Source organism: Oncorhynchus masou, unplaced genomic scaffold, assembly GCF_036934945.1.
Source record: "Oncorhynchus masou masou isolate Uvic2021 unplaced genomic scaffold, UVic_Omas_1.1 unplaced_scaffold_2604, whole genome shotgun sequence".
Classification (NCBI taxonomy): Eukaryota; Metazoa; Chordata; class Actinopteri; order Salmoniformes; family Salmonidae; genus Oncorhynchus; species Oncorhynchus masou.
This window is the reverse complement of record NW_027009044.1, coordinates 1-20,838: the sequence shown is the minus strand read 5'-3', so window position 1 is coordinate 20,838 and position 20,838 is coordinate 1. Positions and strand designations below refer to the sequence as shown.

Genomic DNA, 20,838 nt, shown 5'->3' with positions numbered 1-20,838 from the left:
GTAGCAGAGGTAACTCTGGGTCTTCCTTTCCTGTGGCGGTCCTCATGACAGCCAGGTAACTCTGGGTCTTCCTTTCCTGTGGCGGTCCTCATCACAGCCAGGTAACTCTGGGTCTTCCTTTCCTGTGGCGGTCCTCATGAGAGCCAGGTAACTCTGGGTCTTCCTTTCCTGTGGCGGTCCTCATGAGAGCCAGGTAACTCTGGGTCTTCCTTTCCTGTGGCGGTCCTCATGAGAGCCAGGTAACTCTGGGTCTTTCTTTCCTGTGGCGGTCCTCATGAGAGCCAGGTAACTCTGGGTCTTCCTTTCCTGTGGCGGTCCTCATGACAGCCAGGTAACTCTGGTTCTTCCTTTCCTGTGGCGGTCCTCATGACAGCCAGGTAAATCTGGGTCTTCCTTTCCTGTGGCGGTCCTCATGACAGCCAGGTAACTCTGGGTCTTCCTTTCCTGTGGCGGTCCTCATGACAGCCAGGTGACTCTGGGTCTTCCTTTCCTGTGGCGGTCCTCATGAGAAACAGTTAAATCATAGAGCTCGATGGTTTTTGCAACGCCACTAAGAAACGTTCACATTTTCCAGATGAACTGACCTTCATGTCTTACAGTAATCATGGACTTTAGTTTCTTATTTGTTCTTGCCATAATCCAAAATTGAATCTAGAATTGGCTTCCTATATCGCAACAAAGCATCCTTCACTCATGTTGCCAAACACGCGCTCCAGCAGGTATATCTCACTGGTCCCCATAGCAGCACCCACTCGTAGCACGCGCTCCAGCAGGTATATCTCACTGGTCACCATAGCAGCACCCACTCGTAGCACGCGCTCCAGCAGGTATATCTCACTGGTCCCCATAGCAGCACCCACTTGTAGCACGCGCTCCAGCAGGTATATCTCACTGGTCCCCATAGCAGCACCCACACGTAGCACGCGCTCCAGCAGGTATATCTCACTGGTCCCCATAGCAGCACCCACTCGTAGCATGTGCTCCAGCAGGTATATCTCACTGGTCACCATAGCAGCACCCACTCGTAGCACGCGCTCCAGCAGGTATATCTCACTGGTCACCATAGCAGCACCCACTCGTAGCACGCGCTCCAGCAGGTATATCTCACTGGTCACCATAGCAGCACCCACTCGTAGCACGCGCTCCAGCAGGTATATCTCACTGGTCCCCATAGCAGCACCCACTCGTAGCATGTGCTCCAGCAGGTATATCTCACTGGTCACCATAGCAGCACCCACTTTCGTAGCACACGCTCCAGCAGGTATATCTCACTGGTCCCCATAGCAGCACCCACTCGTAGCATGTGCTCCAGCAGGTATATCTCACTGGTCACCATAGCAGCACCCACTTGTAGCACGCGCTCCAGCAGGTATATCTCACTGGTCACCATAGCAGCACCCACTCGTAGCACGCGCTCCAGCAGGTATATCTCACTGGTCACCATAGCAGCACCCACTCGTAGCATGTGCTCCAGCAGGTATATCTCACTGGTCACCCCCAAAGCCAATTCCTCCTTTGGTTGTCTTTCCTTCCAGTTCTCTGCTGCCAATGCCTGGAACGAACTGCAAAAATCTCTGAAGCTGGAGACTCATATCTCCCTCACTAGCTTTAAGCACCAGCTGTCAGAGCAGCTCACAGATCACTGCACCTGTACATAGCTCATCTGTAAACAGCCCATCTATCTACCTACCTCATCCCCATACTGTATTTATTTATTTATCTTGCTCCTTTGCACCCCAGTATCTCTACTAGCACATTCATCTTCTGCACATCTACCATTCCAGTGTTTAATTGCTATATTGTAATTACTTCGCCACCATGGCCTATTTATGGCCTTAACTCCCTTATCTTACCTCATTTGCACTCACTGTATATAGACTTTTTGTTTCCTTTTGTTCTACTGTATTATTGACTATGTTTGTTTATTCCATGTGTAACTCTGTTGTTGTTTGTGTCGCACTGCTTTGATTTCTCTTGACCAGGTCCCAGTTGCAAATGAGAACATGTTCTCAACTAGCCTACCTGGTTAAATAAAGGTGAAATAAAATAAAAAATAATATGGACTTGGTCTTTTACCAAATATGGGTATCGTCTGTATGCCACCCCTACCTACAACACAACTGATTGGCTCAAACTGAAGGCACACCTATTCATTGAAATGCATTCCAGGTAACTACCTCATGAAGCTGGTTGAGAGAATGCCAAGAGTGTGCAAAGCTGTTGAGGCAAAGGGTGGCTACTTTGAATAATCTCATATCAAATATATTTTGATTTGTTTAACACTTTTTTGGTTACAACATGATTCCATAGTTTTGATGTCTTCACTATTATTCTACAATGCAGAAAATAGTAAAAATAAATAAAAACCCTTGAATGAGTTTGTGTCCAAACTTTTGACTGGTACCACACACACACACACACACACACACACACACACACACACACACACACACACACACACACACACACACATACATACAGTGGCAAGACAAAGTATGTGAACCCTTTGGAATGACCTGAATTTCTGCATAAATTGGTCATAAAATTAGATCTGATCTTCATCTAGGTCATTAGATAGACAATAGACAAACACAGTCTGCTTAAACAAATAAAACACAGAAATATATACGTTTTCATGTCTTTATGGAACAAACCGTGTAAACATTCACAGTGCAGGGTGTAAAAAGTATGTGAACCCTTGGATTTAATAACTGGTTGACCCTCCTTTGGTAGCAATAACCTCAACCAAACATTTCCTGTAGTTGCAGATCAGACCTGCACAACGGTCAGGAGGAATTTTGGACCAGTTATCTTTACAAAACTGGTTCAGTTCAGCAATATTCTTAGGATGTCTGGTGTGACCTGCTATCGAGGTCATGCCACAGCATTTTAAATCGGGTTGAGGTCAGGACCCTGACTGGGCCACACCAGAAGGCGTATTTTCTTCTGTTGAGGCCATTCTGTTGATGGTTTACTTCTGTGTTTTGGGTCGTTGTCCTGTTGCATCACCCAACTTCTGTTGAGCTTCAATTGGCTGACAGACAGCCTTACATTTTCCTGCAAAATGTCTTGATAAACTTGGGAATTAATTTTTCCGTCAATGATAGCAAGCTGTCCAGGCCCTGAGGCAGCAAAGCAGCCCCAAACCATGATGCTCCCTCCACCATACTTTACAGTTTGGATGAGGTTTTGATGTTGGTGTGTTGTGCCTTTTTTTCCCACACTGTGTTGTGTGTTCCTTCCAAACAACTCAACTGTGGTTTCGTCTGTCCACAGAATATTTTGCCAGTATCGCCATGGAATATCCAGGTGTTCTTTTGCAAACTTCAGATGTGCAGAAATGTTTTTTTTTTAAGGACAGCAGTGGCTTCTTCCATGGTGTCCTCCCATAAACACCGTTCTTGTTTAGTGTTTTACGTATCGTAGACTCATCAACAGAGATGTTAGCATGTTCCAGAGATTTCTGTAAGTCTTTAGCTGACACTCTAAGATTCTTCTTAACGTCATTGAGCATTCTGCACTGTGCTCTTGCAGTCATCTTTGCAGGACGGCCACTCCTAGGGAGAGTAGCAACAGTGCTGAACTTTCTCCAATTTATAGACAATTTGTCTTACCGTGGACTGGTGAACATCAAGGCTTTTAGAGATACATTTGTAACCCTCTCCAGTGTTATGCAAGTCAACAATTCTTAATCGTAGGTCTTCTGAGATCTCTTTTTTTTTGAGGCACGGTTCACATCAGGCAATGCTTCTTGTGAATAGCAAACTCAGACTGTGTGAGAGTTTTTAAAGGGCAAGGCAGCTCTATCCAACATCTCCAATCTCGTCTCATTGATTGGACACCAGGTTAGCTGACTCCTGACTCCAATTAGCTTTTGGAAAAGTCATTAGCCTAGGGGTTCACATACTTTTTCCAACCTTCACTGTGAATGTTTAAATTATGTATTCCATATAGACAAGAAAAATACAATCATTTGTGTGTCATTAGTTTTAAGCAGACTGTTTGTCTGTTGTTGTGACTAAGATGAAGATCAGATCATATTTTATGACTAATTTATGCAGAAATTCAGGTAATTCCAAAGGGTTCTTGCCACTGTACATACAGACGTGCTCACCATGAATGCATTAGATTAATTTATCTTCCTCTTCATTCCTCCCTTTATTCGTACTCCCTCTCACTTACCTCTCTCTCTCTGCTCCCTCCCCTCCCTCATCCCTCTCTCTCCTCACTTTGTCTCTCTCCCTCCTCCCTCTCTCCTCCCTTCGTCTCTCTCCTCACTTCGTCTCTCCCCTCACTTTGTCTCCCTCCACCCTCCCTTTCTCCCCCTATCTCCCACCCTCTCTCTCCCCCTCCATCTCTATCCCGCCCTCTCCCTCCCTCCCTCTCCACTCTCTCCCTCTCTCCCCCTCATCTCTACCCCCCCCTGTCTCACTGTAGATGTGTGTCATGGGTTTGTCCTGGAGGGTCCTAGTCGTGTGTGGGTTTGTGCTATAGAGAGGAGGACAAGGAGGTTCCTTTGCACCCTGCGTTCAGCCATACACACTGCCATCACAGAAAGTTAGGGTAGAGAACCCTCACCATAGACTCTCACTCACACACACACACACACACACACACACACACACACACACACACACACACACACACACACACCAGTTTAGCCAGATCACACCTGAAAAAGAGGGTTTTGACCTCATTGGGACTTCCTGGTTTGATACAATCCGTCATTCTTCAATCAACCACAAGGTGGCAGGAAAGAGGATTTCTGCAACCAAATAGTATGAGTCCCAATAATGGCCAAGCTCCAAGGTTAAATTTGACTGTATTGTAAAAATTTATAAAACATGTTCTTGATTTAAGGTTAGGCATAAGATTAGCAGTGTGTTTAGGTTTATGGTTAAAATCACATTTTAAGAACATATTGTAGAACTACACAGGGTTTCTGACTAGACAGAGTTCTAAAATATAGGGATGACCTGAGAGTGACTTGACCAGATAGTGACTTCCTGAGAGTAACTTGGCCAGATAGTGACTTCCTGAGAGTAACTTGACCAGATAGTGACTTCCTGAGAGTGACTTGGCCAGATAGTGACTTCCTGAGAGTGACTAGGGTCCTGTGTGGCTCAGTCGGTAGAGCATGGCGCTTGCAACGCCAAGCGTCGTGGGTTCGATTCCCGCTGGGGCCACCCATATGTAAAAGTAGTGGCCCCAGCCGACTTGTAAGTCGCTTTGGACAAAAGCGTCTGCTAAATGGGATATATTATATATATTACTTGGCCAGATAGTGACTTCCTGAGAGTAACTTGACCAGATAGTGATGACCTGAGAGTGACTTGGCCAGATAGTGACTTCCTGAGAGTAACTTGGCCAGATAGTGATTTCCTGAGAGTAACTTGGCCAGATAGTGACGACCTGAGAGTAACTCGGCCAGATAGTGACTACCTGAGAGTAACTCGGCCAGATAGTGACGATCTGAGAGTACTCCCATGGCCAGATAGTGACGATCTGAGAGTAACTTGGCCAGATAGTGACGATCTGAGAGTAACTAGGCCAGATAGTGACGATCTGAGAGTAACTAGGCCAGATAGTGACGATCTGAGAGTAACTAGGCCAGATAGTGACGATCTGAGAGTAACTAGGCCAGATAGTGACTTCCTGAGAGTAACTTGGCCAGATAGTGACGATCTGAGAGTAACTTGGCCAGATAGTGACGATCTGAGAGTACTCCCATGGCCAGATAGTGTCTTACTGAGAGTAACTTGGCCAGATAGTGACGATCTGAGAGTAACTAGGCCAGATAGTGACTTCCTGAGAGTAACTAGGCCAGATAGTGACTTCCTGAGAGTAACTTGGCCAGATAGGGACTTCCTGAGAGTAACTTGGCCAGATAGTGACGATCTGAGAGTAACTAGGCCAGATAGTGACGATCTGAGAGTAACTAGGCCAGATAGTGACGATCTGAGAGTAACTAGGCCAGATAGTGACTTCCTGAGAGTAACTTGGCCAGATAGTGACGATCTGAGTAACTAGGCCAGATAGTGACTTCCTGAGAGTAACTTGGCCAGATAGTGACGATCTGAGAGTAACTTGGCCAGATAGTGACGATCTGAGAGTAACTAGGCCAGATAGTGACGATCTGAGAGTAACTTGGCCAGATAGTGACGATCTGAGAGTAACTAGGCCAGATAGTGACGATCTGAGAGTAACTTGGCCAGATAGTGACGATCTGAGAGTAGTCCCTAACTGTCTTCCTGTATTCTATGTATGCTTCATACTTCTTCTGTATCACGAGTTAACATTAAACATGTCATACATAACCTGTCTGCCTTGTTCATTTCCTTTGTGATGATATTGTATGTGACCAGTTATGTCCCATTAAAGAGTGTTTTTATTCTCTGGGGACATATATACAGTAAATATATAAATAAGAAATGAATCAGCTATCCCAAAAGTATCTTTGTTCCTCCAACATCCATTTTGACTGAGAGTTTGATCTCTTACTCTTTCTCTCTGTCCCCCCCCTCTCAATTCAATTATCTCTCTGTTCCCCCTATCTCTCTCTGCCCCTCTCTCTCTCTCTCTCTCTCTCTCTCTCTCTCTCTCTCTCCTCAGTTCTCCCAGGTGCAGCAGGTGATAGGGTTGTTAGGACTATCCAGAGGAAGTAGTCATTGTGTTGGAGTGTGCTTTGTGATTAATCTCTAATCACACACACACAGAGAGAGAGAAACATACACCAGGGATGTGGACATACTGATCCTCAAGTGATATCTGCTAGTTCCGAATTAGTGTCCAGAATTAGTTCCATCCCGAGTGTTCTGCAGTCATCTTTGAGATCCAGTCTGAGTGTTCTAGAGTTGCCTTAGTGTTTTTGAGTGTTCTAGAGTTGCCTTAGTGTTTTTGAGTGTTCTAGAATGGTCTTCACCCCACACTGGAAAGGCGGGAGGGGACTGGACAGTGCGCAGCTCCTGCTGTGACGACACCTCTAGGTGACTCAAGTAAGTACATTTAATTTTCTTGTATATCGTATGATTGATTTTCTCTTTCCTATCCTCCTTGTCTTGTGTGATGTAATAGGCATGGTGAAAAACACCCAAATACACATTCATTGAAATGTGAAAAAAAATAAAAATAATTATAATATACAGTACAAGTAGAAGTTTGTACAGCTACTCATTCGTGACTTTAGAGAATTCATTACAACAACAACAATGAAGGATTTAAAACCTCTTGGGGCTAGGGGGCAGAATTTTCACTTTTGGATAAATAGTGTGCCCAATTTCAACTTCCTGCTACTCATGCCAAGAATATAACATAAGCATATTATTTATAGATTTGGATAGAAAACACTCTGAAGTTTCTAAAACTGTTTGAATCATGTCTGTGAGTATAACAGACCTTTATGTCGCAGGCAAAACCCAGAGGACTAACTGTTCAGATTATTATTATTTCCCCCCCCTCTCTGTTCCCTGTCTTGTTATTGCCAAGGGATATTTCTTAGGAACCTGTTTTCAGTTCCCACCGCTTCCACTGGATGTCACCAGTCTTTGGAATTTGGTTGAGGTTAATCCTTTGTGCAATGAGGAAGTAGGCCAACTAGGAACTGGGGACACTTTTGTGAGTTGCGCAAGACGTGAAAAGTGGCGCTGGTTTGTTTTCTTTCCTGTATTGAACACAGATTCGCCCGTCTAAAATTTGATTGATTATTAACGTTTTAAAATACCTAAAGTTGTATTACAAACGTAGTTTGAAATATTTTGATAATGTAGTACACTAAGGGCCCAGGAAGAGTTGATAATATAGTGTACTACTGTCTCTTGTACACTAAGGACCCAGGAAGAGTTGATAATATAGTACACTAAGGACCCAGGAAGAGTTGAGTATATAGTACACTCAGGACCCAGGAAGAGTTGATAATATAGTACACTAAGGATCCAGGAAGAGTTGATAATATAGTGTACTACTGTCTCTTGTACACTAAGGACCCAGGAAGAGTTGATAATATAGTACACTATGGACCCAGGAAGAGTTGATAATATAGTACACTAAGGGCCCAGGAAGAGTTGATAATATAGTACACTAAGGGCCCAGGAAGAGTTGATAATATAGTACACTAAGGACCCAGGAAGAGTTGATAATATAGTACACTAAGGACCCAGGAAGAGTTGATCATATAGTATACTAAGGGCCCAGGAAGAGTTGATAATATAGTACACTAAGGACCCAGGAAGAGTTGATAATATAGTACACTAAGGACCCAGGAAGAGTTGATAATATAGTACACTAAGGGCCCAGGAAGAGTTGATAGTATAGTACACTAAGGACCCAGGAAGAGTTGATAATATAGTACACTAAGGACCCAGGAAGAGTTGATAATATAGTACACTAAGGGCCCAGGAAGAGTTGATAATATAGTACACTAAGGACCCAGGAAGAGTTGATAGAGTTGATAATATAGTACACTAAGGGCCCAGGAAGAGTTGATAATATAGTATACTAAGGACCCAGGAAGAGTTGATAATATAGTACACTAAGGGCCCAGGAAGAGTTGATAATATAGTACACTAAGGGCCCAGGAAGAGTTGATAATATAGTACACTAAGGGCCCAGGAAGAGTTGATAATATAGTACACTAAGGACCCAGGAAGAGTTGATAATATAGTACACTAATGACCCAGGAAGAGTTGATAATATAGTACACTCAGGACCCAGGAAGAGTTGATAATATAGTACACTAAGGACCCAGGAAGAGTTGATAATATAGTACACTAAGGGCCCAGGAAGAGTTGATAATATAGTACACTAAGGAACCAGGAAGAGTTGATAATATAGTACACTAAGGACCCAGGAAGAGTTGATAATATAGTACACTAAGGACCCAGGAAGAGTTGATAATATAGTACACTAAGGACCCAGGAAGAGTTGATAATATAGTACACTAAGGACCCAGGAAGAGTTGATAATATAGTATACTAAGGACCCAGGAAGAGTTGATAATATAGTACACTAAGGACCCAGGAAGAGTTGATAATATAGTACACTAAGGACCCAGGAAGAGTTGATAATATAGTACACTAAGGACCCAGGAAGAGTTGATAATATAGTACACTAAGGACCCAGGAAGAGTTGATAGAGTTGATAATATAGTACACTAAGGACCCAGGAAGAGTTGATAGAGTTGATAATATAGTATACTAAGGACCCAGGAAGAGTTGATAATATAGTACACTAAGGACCCAGGAAGAGTTGATAGAGTTGATAATATAGTATACTAAGGACCCAGGAAGAGTTGATAATATAGTACACTAAGGACCCAGGAAGAGTTGATAATATAGTACACTAAGGACCCAGGAAGAGTTGATAATATAGTACACTAAGGACCCAGGAAGAGTTGATAATATAGTACACTGAGGACCCAGGAAGAGTTGAGTATATAGTACACTAAGGGCCCAGGAAGAGTTGATAACATAGTACACTAAGGACCCAGGAAGAGTTGATAATATAGTACACTAAGGACCCAGGAAGAGTTGATAATATAGTACACTCAGGACCCAGGAAGAGTTGATAATATAGTACACTAAGGGCCCAGGAAGAGTTGATAATATAGTACACTAAGGACCCAGGAAGAGTTGATAATATAGTACACTAAGGACCCAGGAAGAGTTGATAATATAGTACACTAAGGACCCAGGAAGAGTTGATAATATAGTACACTAATGACCCAGGAAGAGTTGATAATATAGTACAGTAAGGACCCAGGAAGAGTTGATAATATAGTACAGTAAGGACCCAGGAAGAGTTGATAACATAGTACACTAAGGACCCAGGAAGAGTTGATAATATAGTACACTAAGGACCCAGGAAGAGTTGATAATATAGTAAACTAAGGGCCCAGGAAGAGTTGATAATATAGTACACTAAGGACCCAGGAAGAGTTGATAGAGTTGATAATATAGTATACTAAGGACCCAGGAAGAGTTGATAATATAGTACACTAAGGGCCCAGGAAGAGTTGATAATATAGTACACTAAGGGCCCAGGAAGAGTTGATAATATAGTACACTAAGGGCCCAGGAAGTGTTGATAATATAGTACACTCAGGACCCAGGAAGAGTTGATAATATAGTACACTGAGGACCCAGGAAGAGTTGATAATATAGTACACTGAGGGCCCAGGAAGAGTTGATAATATAGTACACTAAGGACCCAGGAAGAGTTGATAATATAGTACACAAGGACCCAGGAAGAGTTGATAATATAGTACACTAAGGACCCAGGAAGAGTTGATAATATAGTACACTAAGGACCCAGGAAGAGTTGATAATATAGTACACTAAGGACCCAGGAAGAGTTGAGTATATAGTACACTAAGGGCCCAGGAAGAGTTGATAATATAGTACACTAAGGACCCAGGAAGAGTTGATAATATAGTACACTCAGGACCCAGGAAGAGTTGATAATATAGTACACTAAGGGCCCAGGAAGAGTTGATAATATAGTACACTAAGGACCCAGGAAGAGTTGATAATATAGTACACTCAGGACCCAGGAAGAGTTGATAATATAGTACACTAAGGGCCCAGGAAGAGTTGATAATATAGTACACTAAGGACCCAGGAAGAGTTGATAATATAGTACACTAAGGACCCAGGAAGAGTTGATAATATAGTACACTAAGGACCCAGGAAGAGTTGATAATATAGTACACTAAGGACCCAGGAAGAGTTGATAATATAGTACACTAAGGACCCAGGAAGAGTTGATAATATAGTACACTAAGGACCCAGGAAGAGTTGATAATATATACTCAGGACCCAGGAAGAGTTGATAATATAGTACACTAAGGACCCAGGAAGAGTTGATAATATAGTACACTAATGACCCAGGAAGAGTTGATAATATAGTACACTAAGGACCCAGGAAGAGTTGATAATATAGTACACTAAGGACCCAGGAAGAGTTGATAATATAGTACACTAAGGACCCAGGAAGAGTTGATAATATAGTACACTCAGGACCCAGGAAGAGTTGATAATATAGTACACTAAGGGCCCAGGAAGAGTTGATAATATAGTACACTAAGGACCCAGGAAGAGTTGATAATATAGTACACTAAGGGCCCAGGAAGAGTTGATAATATAGTAAAAAAAGGACCCAGGAAGAGTTGATAATATAGTACACTCAAGGACCCAGGAAGAGTTGATAATATAGTACACTAAGGACCCAGGAAGAGTTGATAATATAGTACACTAAGGACCCAGGAAGAGTTGATAGTATAGTACACTAAGGGCCCAGGAAGAGTAGATAATATAGTACACTAAGGACCCAGGAAGAGTTGATAATATAGTACACTAAGGACCCAGGAAGAGTTGATAGAGTTGATAATATAGTACACTATGGACCCAGGAAGAGTTGATAATATAGTACACTAAGGACCCAGGAAGAGTTGATAATATAAACAGTAAGGACCCAGGAAGAGTTGATAATATAGTACACTAAGGACCCAGGAAGAGTTGATAATATAGTACACTAAGGACCCAGGAAGAGTTGATAATATAGTACACTAATGACCCAGGAAGAGTTGATAATATAGTACACTAAGGACCCAGGAAGAGTTGATAATATAGTACACTAATGACCCAGGAAGAGTTGATAATATAGTACACTAAGGACCCAGGAAGAGTTGATAATATAGTACACTAAGGACCCAGGAAGAGTTGATAATATAGTACACTCAGGACCCAGGAAGAGTTGATAATATAGTACACTAAGGGCCCAGGAAGAGTTGATAATATAGTACACTAAGGACCCAGGAAGAGTTGATAATATAGTACACTAAGGACCCAGGAAGAGTTGATAATATAGTACACTAAGGACCCAGGAAGAGTTGATAATATAGTACACTAAGGACCCAGGAAGAGTTGATAATATAGTACACTAAGGACCCAGGAAGAGTTGATAATATAGTACACTAAGGACCCAGGAAGAGTTGATAATATAGTACACTCAGGACCCAGGAAGAGTTGATAATATAGTACACTAAGGACCCAGGAAGAGTTGATAATATAGTACACTAATGACCCAGGAAGAGTTGATAATATAGTACACTAAGGACCCAGGAAGAGTTGATAATATAGTACACTAAGGACCCAGGAAGAGTTGATAATATAGTACACTAAGGACCCAGGAAGAGTTGATAATATAGTACACTCAGGACCCAGGAAGAGTTGATAATATAGTACACTAAGGGCCCAGGAAGAGTTGATAATATAGTACACTAAGGACCCAGGAAGAGTTGATAATATAGTACACTAAGGGCCCAGGAGAGTTGATAATATAGTACACTAAGGACCCAGGAAGAGTTGATAATATAGTACACTAAGGACCCAGGAAGAGTTGATAATATAGTACACTAAGGACCCAGGAAGAGTTGATAATATAGTACACTAAGGACCCAGGAAGAGTTGATAGTATAGTACACTAAGGGCCCAGGAAGAGTAGATAATATAGTACACTAAGGACCCAGGAAGAGTTGATAATATAGTACACTAAGGACCCAGGAAGAGTTGATAGAGTTGATAATATAGTACACTATGGACCCAGGAAGAGTTGATAATATAGTACACTAAGGACCCAGGAAGAGTTGATAATATAGTACAGTAAGGACCCAGGAAGAGTTGATAATATAGTACACTAAGGACCCAGGAAGAGTTGATAATATAGTACACTAAGGACCCAGGAAGAGTTGATAATATAGTACACTAATGACCCAGGAAGAGTTGATAATATAGTACACTAAGGACCCAGGAAGAGTTGATAATATAGTACACTAAGGACCCAGGAAGAGTTGATAATATAGTACACTAAGGACCCAGGAAGAGTTGATAATATAGTACACTCAGGACCCAGGAAGAGTTGATAATATAGTACACTAAGGGCCCAGGAAGAGTTGATAATATAGTACACTAAGGACCCAGGAAGAGTTGATAATATAGTACACTAAGGACCCAGGAAGAGTTGATAATATAGTACACTAAGGACCCAGGAAGAGTTGATAGTATAGTACACTAAGGGCCCAGGAAGAGTTGATAATATAGTACACTAAGGACCCAGGAAGAGTTGATAATATAGTACACTAAGGACCCAGGAAGAGTTGATAATATAGTACACTAAGGACCCAGGAAGAGTTGCAGGGGAGAAGAGAAGAATGTGCCTATTTGAAAGATAGAATAAAAATGACTTGCTCACATTTAATTCAAAAGTAGCTCTCATGCTAGAAAAGGTTGGAGACCCCTGCTATACATACTGCTACAGTTCATCTAAATTCTGCATTTCTGACTAGATTTGTAAATCTGAATGAAATAAAGACTCCCCCCCCCCCCCCCCCGCAAAAATAAACCTCCTATCTTCAGATCGACAACCAGATCATTAACCCTCTGCTCTACCAGGGGATAGCTGTCGCCTTGCAGGGTTGTTTCAGTCTTTAGTGGTGAATCTGGAGGCCGAACACAATATTCTGACTTATTAAAAGGTTCCCACCCTCTTCAAATGCTGTGGTACGGTAACACTTTATTTTAGGATTTTGCTTTTTGTTATTGTGCTTTTGTTGTTGTTGTTGTTGACAATTTCGATTGAAAACCATCACAGTGAGGTACCTCATTTTTACCCAGAAATCATTTGTTATTGTGCTTTGTTGTTTTTGTTGTTGTTGTTGTTGATAATTTCAATTGAAAACCATCACAGTGAGGTACCTCATTTTTACCCAGAAATAATTTTTTATTGATCATTTTTACCCAGAAATCATTTGTTATTGTGTTTTTGTTGTTGTTGACAATTTCAATTTCATGTTGTATGTGTGCAAATGCAGAATTTAGACAACTATAAAAACAACGTAAATAAACTAAAAAAACACACAATATAATTCCTACTTTGAAACGCCTGATATGAACCCTTGTGTCTTATTTTTCATGATCTGAAAAGCAAAAAGTCATCCTAGATCAGCAGATACCTTTTTAAATATGGGCCCAGGAATACGCAGCATATAAAGATGGTGAATAACCCCGTTACCAGTATTTCTCTGGGCTAGTTATGTTTGAGAAAGCTAAAAAGGAAGTATTGAATTCCTGATTGACAACATGGCTATATACTGAACAAATAAACTGTAAGTGAGCTTCCCTGGTGGCGCAGAGGATAAAGGACTTAGCTTGAGAACCAACCATTTCTATTTCAAACCACACATGGTCATATTGTTCACATATTAAATATATATATATATATATATATATATATATATATATATATATATATATTTTGTGTTTGTATGATGAAATGCGTTTCACATTTCCTATGAATTAAATTAAAATACATTGTGTCTCTATCACCTGCAAATGTGAATTACCATTAAATCTGAAGAGAAACACAATGGGATGTATTCCAGTCTATAGAGAAACATAATGGGGATGTATTCCAGTCTGCTTAAAGAAGCTATACATTTGCACACTGAGAATGTTGTGGTAATATTAGGCAAAACTTACATATAGCATTTTCAAAAGGTTTTGAGGACCTCCAAGACAGGTAAAATGTATATTGTGTGAACAACATTGGAATATTATGTTAAACCTAAAACACATATGAACGTCATAAAAACTGACTTGTTTTAGAAATTGTGGAACATTGTGGAATATTATTACTGTTACTCCCGTAATTTATTTAAATGTTCTGGGAACCTTTTAAATAACTTAGACCAGGTGTTCTGTCAACATTTTTACAACATTATAGGAATGTCCTGTACAATTTAACTTAATCATTGTATTAATGTCATCACAACTGAGCATATTTTGTGTTTTGAGAACCGATCTTTTGTGATGTACCCACACTGTTCTCACAACCTAGTTAAATGTTAAGGATCCTCTTAGTGATCCCTTAAACAATCCCGTCAGCGGGATAGATTTGACAACGTCCGGTGAAATTGCAGTGCGCCAAATTCAAACTACAGAAATATAAATATTTAACATTCATATAAATACAAGTGTAATACATCAAAATAATAATTAACTTCTTGTTAATCCAGCCGCTGTGTCAGATTTCAAAAAGGCTTTACGGCGAAAGCAGACCATGCGATTATCTGAGGACAGCGCCACGCATACAAAACATGAAAACCATTTTACAAGCAGGTGCGACACGAAAGTCAGAAATAGCGATATAATAAATGCCTTACCTTTGAAGATCCCAAATGTCTCAGTGACACAATGAATGGTCGTTTTGTTCGATAAATTCCTTCTTTATGTCCCCAAAATGTCCGTTTATTTGGCGAGTTTGATTCAGAAATACACCGGTTCTAACCCCCCCCCAACATGACTACAAAGTATCTAATAAGTTACCTGTAAACTTGGTCCAAACATTTCAAACAACATCTCTAATCCAACCTCAGATACCCTAAAATGTAAATAATCAATAAAATTTTAAGACTGTATAAACTGTTTCCAATACCAGAAAAGTAATCGAGGAGCGCGCTCCCTGTTCACAAGCACCAAAAGACTTGAGTCCATCTGAGTGACACATGGAAGGAATAGGATTACTTCTTCATTTCTCAAAAGAAAAACATAGAACAATTTCCTACTGTTGACATCTAGTGGAAGCCATAGGAACTGCAATCTGAGCCCTAATAAATCAGGTTTTCCATAGAAAGTTATTGGAAAACACAATGACCTCAAAATCAAATTTCCCTGGATGGATTGTGCTTGGGGTTTCGCCTGCCAAATCAGTTCTGTTATACTCACAGACATTATCGTAACAGTTTTAGAAACTGTAGAGTGTTTCCTATCCAATGCTACCATGCATATGCATATCCTAGCTTCTGGGCCTGAGTAACAGGCAAAGTTTACTTTGGGCACGCTTTCATCCGGATGTGAAAATAGTGCCCACTAGCTTGAAGAGGTTTTAAATGTTCTGGGGAATGTATAAAGAAGTGAAAGATTGTTCTGTCAACGTTCTAGCAACATCAAAGGAATGGTTTGTGCACCCTGATAACAAACATTATCTGAATGACAGCAGAACTTGGAATGTTTTTCTGTTTTAGGAACATATCTCCACAATCTTCCCACAACCTAAATAATATTTCTGAGAACGTTCTTGTAACGTCAGGTGATTTTTTTTGGCACCCTAAAAGAAACATTGTAGAATCATCCACACATCTGGACAGGTTTTTGTGCTTTGGGAACATATATTTTTTGACATCCCAACATTGTTCCCGTCAGACTGTACCCACGACCTAATGAAACGTTCTGGGAACCTTTTTAAAATAACAGATTAAAATGTGTTCTAGAACATTCTTGCAACATCAGGCAAATTTTTAATACAAATATTCTATGATCATAAGCACAACTAGACAGTTGTTGTGTTATGAGAACATTTTGCCGCGACCTAACAAATGTTCTGTGAACTTTCACAGAACCAATTTTGGTTTTCTGGGGATGTTATTAGAGGGATTGTTTTCAATGAATGTTCTGTGTCCATACTGTACATTCAATCAACTGTTGAAAGAAAATTAATCTATTCATCACCAGCTGCTGTTTGAATGAACTTTACATCTACTATCAGACTGGTTAAATAGAAAGCACACAATGTGTGTGTGTGTGTGTCTGTGTGTGTGTGCTTGTCAATAGTCGGGGTCGATTTCACGGCTTAGCAGGTGAGCACAAGGAATAGGCAGATCAAAGAATGAGTGAACAATTAATATTTTTAAATATCATGAGGTGTTTTCAGTCTGTAGACGACAGGTCAGAAGACACCTGAGTGACAGTGGGAGGAAGTGTTTTCAGTCTGTAGACGACAGGTCAGAAGAGAGCTGAGTGACAGTGGAAGGAGGATGGTCTATCTTAACAGTCAGGTACGCAGGTACCATTGTGTCTCGATTCTATCCTCTTTAACATAGCCTAACCTCTTAACCAGCTCTAGGTAAACGTAAGCCTGCTAGCTGAAGGAAAAAGTGTCATAATAAAATGCTTTGTGTGTATGTGTATGGATGTGTGTGTGTATGTGTGTATGTGTGTGTGTATGTGTGTGTGTGTGTGTGTGTGTATGTGTGTATGTGTGTGTGTGTGTGTGTGTGTATGTGTGTATGTGTGTGTGTGTGTGTGTGTGTGTGTGTGTGTGTGTGTGTGTGTGTGTATGGATGTGTGTGTGTGTGTGTATGTGTGTATGTGTGTGTGTGTGTGTGTGTATGTGTGTGTATATGTGTGTATATGTGTGTGTGTGTGTGTGTGTGTGTGTGTGTGTGTGGTGGTGTGTGTGTGTATGTGTGTGTGTGTGTGTGTGTGTTTATCAGCAGGTAGTATTACCAGTATGAACATCATAATAGGGATAGTTACATGATTCTAAATCTCCAGTCGCCATCCCTGTCCCCAGTATGACTTGGCCCTACATCGCCGCTGAGCTGCTCATCGCTCTCCTCGCTATCGCTGGGAATTTCCTGGTCTGTCTGGCCGTGAACCGAAACCGGAAGCTACGACCGTCACCAACTTCTTCCTGGTGAGGGCTGAGAAACGTGTTACACTGTTAAAAAGGTCCCTATGGAAGACGGAAGATCAAAGAGATAGATAGATGACTCTGGATGGATAAAACCCGTTTTAGCATGGGCATTGCCATTCAGGACTCCCACCATTTTCAAAGTAGTCAACTGGGTGGGGATTCCTATGGTTGGGAGCAATCAGCCAATGGTCTGAGGATTGTCTTCTTCAAATTGGATTGTTTATGATTAGTAAATGGCTTGACGCTATATCACCGCCACCTAGTGGCCACAATAAATTAACGACAAGATTTGGTTCAGTACTCCAGAACTGCAGGTGGCACTACAAAAAGCATACGGGTTTAATATTGGTGATTGGGTAAATTAAACCATTATGCTTTTTTTCAAACACGAAAATGAAAATTTACTACTCTACAAATATCATGATGGCACACATACAAATATGAGTCCTCTATCGAACTCTGTGGAGAAGATGAGCTAATAGCAACCAAAGGAACCCACGAAGAGACTTCAAAAGGAACTTATCTCTCCCCATTCCCCTTTCCCAGGTGTCGCTTTCGGTGCCGACATCTTGTGCGTGCTGGCGATCCCGTGCCGTGTTGACCGACTTGGGCCAGCCGCGCCACAACCTGCCTCTGTGTCTGCTCCTCCTGAGCGTGCTCATCGCAGCTGGCCCAGAGCTCCATCCTCAGCCTGCTAGCGGTAGCCGCAGGCGCTACGTGGCCATCCTGCTGCCGCTCCAGTACCAGAGGATCGTGAGCCCCAGGTAGGTCACCCAGGTGGATGTAGGCTAGTTAGCTGCTGATCATAGTCCAGCCAGGTGAATGAGGCTAGTTAGCTGCTGATCATAGTCCAGCCAGGTGAATGAGGCTAGTTGGCTGCTGATCATAGTCCAGCCAGGTGAATGAGGCTAGTTAGCTGCTGATCATAGTCCAGCCAGGTGAATGAGGCTAGTTAGCTGCTGATCATAGTCCAGCCAGGTGAATGAGGCTAGTTAGCTGCTGATCATAGTCCAGCCAGGTGAATGAGGCTAGTTAGCTGCTGATCATAGTCCAGCCAGGTGAATGAGGCTAGTTAGCTGCTGATCATAGTCCAGCCAGGTGAATGAGGCTAGTTAGCTGCTGATCATAGTCCAGCCAGGTGAATGAGGCTAGTTAGCTGCTGATCATAGTCCAGCCAGGTGAATGAGGCTAGTTAGCTGCTGATCATAGTCCAGCCAGGTGAATGAGGCTAGTTAGCTGCTGATCATAGTCCAGCCAGGTGAATGAGGCTAGTTAGCTGCTGATCATAGTCCAGCCAGGTGAATGAGGCTAGTTAGCTGCTGATCATAGTCCACCCAGGTGGATGTAGGCTAGTTAGCTGCTGATCATAGTCCACCCAGGTGGATGAGGCTAGTTAGCTGCTAATCATAGTCCAGCCAGGTGAATGAGGCTCGTTAGCTGCTGATCATAGTCCAGCCAGGTGAATGAGGCTCGTTAGCTGCTGATCATAGTCCAGCCAGGTGAATGAGGCTCGTTAGCTGCTGATCATAGTCCAGCCAGGTGAATGAGGCTCGTTAGCTGCTGATCATAGTCCAGCCAGGTGAATGAGGCTCGTTAGCTGCTGATCATAGTCCAGCCAGGTGAATGAGGCTAGTTAGCTGCTGATCATAGTCCAGCCAGGTGAATGAGGCTCGTTAGCTGCTGATCATAGTCCAGCCAGGTGAATGAGGCTCGTTAGCTGCTGATCATAGTCCAGCCAGGTGAATGAGGCTAGTTAGCTGCTGATCATAGTCCAGCCAGGTGAAAGAGGCTAGTTAGCTGCTGATCATAGTCCAGCCAGGTGAAAGAGGCTAGTTAGCTGCTGATCATAGTCCACCCAGGTGGATGAGGGTAGTTAGCTGCTGATCATAGTCCAGCCAGGTGAATGAGGCTCGTTAGCTGCTGATCATAGTCCAGCCAGGTGAATGAGGCTCGTTAGCTGCTGATCATAGTCCAGCCAGGTGAATGAGGCTCGTTAGCTGCTGATCATAGTCCAGCCAGGTGAAAGAGGCTAGTTAGCTGCTGATCATAGTCCACCCAGGTGGATGAGGCTCGTTAGCTGCTGATCATAGTGCAGCCAGGTGAATGAGGCTCGTTAGCTGCTGATCATAGTCCACCCAGGTGGATGAGGGTAGTTAGCTGCTGATCATAGTGCAGCCAGGTGAATGAGGCTCGTTAGCTGCTGATCATAGTCCACCCAGGTGGATGAGGCTAGTTAGCTGCTGATCATAGTCCAGTCAGGTGAATGAGGCTAGTTAGCTGCTATTCATAGTGCAGCCAGGTGAAAGAGGCTCGTTAGCTGCTAGCCATGTGTTTTCCTGTGTATTTCCATGTATGTGTTATGTCCTGCATTGGCCGACACCCAGGACCACATTGGAAATAAATGTTTTTACGCTTTCATGTGTCATCCTCTGGGTTCCGTTTGTACTTTTAAAACGGTATTTAAAACCATTCTAATTGTTTTACCCCCAAAATAAAAATCAATCAGGAACGCCCGGCTGGCCCTGATCCTCACCTGGTGTCTGGCCCTACTCTCTGGTTCCATCCCTCTGATGGGCTGGCACGAATCACTGCCACCTTCTGGGTACGTATCATAACATGACATTGTTGAACATTTTTCCATCTTTAAATCTGTATCTTACAATCTGTAACTACCTGGTACCTTCACCAGTATATGGTTTACTTGATCTTTAAAATTTAAATTATACGCTAACTAATTTCTATTAAAAAAAGAATGCAGTATTAAATTAAAAAGTATAATCTCTTCACTTTTATTTTCAGGGCCTGTCTCTTCCCCTGTGTGGTCAATTTGAGTTATATGGTCTACTTCAACTTCTGGGCTGCGTGCTGGTTCCCTGGTGGTCATGTTTATCATCTACTTATCGCATCTTCCTCACGGTCCGACAGCAGCTCAGACGCATCGCAGCCGGGAGGGGACCAGCCAGGCCTGATACCAGGGATGGAGAGAGGGAGCCAGCCAGGCCTGATACCAGGGATGGAGAGAGGGGACCAGCCAGGCCTGATACCAGGGAGGGAGAGAGGGGACCAGCCAGGCCTGATACCAGGGAGGGAGAGAGGGGACCAGCCAGGCCTGATACCAGGGAGGGAGAGAGGGGACCAGCCAGGCCTGATACCAGGGAGGGAGAGAGGGGACCAGCCAGACCTCATACCAGGGATGGAGAGATGGGACCAGCCAGGCCTGATACCAGGGATGGAGAGATGGGACCAGCCAGGCCTGATACCAGGGATGGAGAGATGGGGGACCAGCCAGGCCTCATACCAGGGATGGAGAGA

General features: G+C 42.6%; 2 pseudogenes; both read left to right on the top strand.

Moving 5' to 3' along the window:
* LOC135533702 (epithelial cell-transforming sequence 2 oncogene-like) overlaps positions 1-5,515 on the top strand; it is a 34,810-nt pseudogene extending 29,295 nt beyond the window's left edge.
* Positions 5,516-17,404: 11,889 nt separating this feature from the next.
* On the top strand, positions 17,405-20,525 carry LOC135533701 (adenosine receptor A2b-like; annotated as a pseudogene).
* The last annotated feature ends 313 nt before the right edge of the window (positions 20,526-20,838 follow it).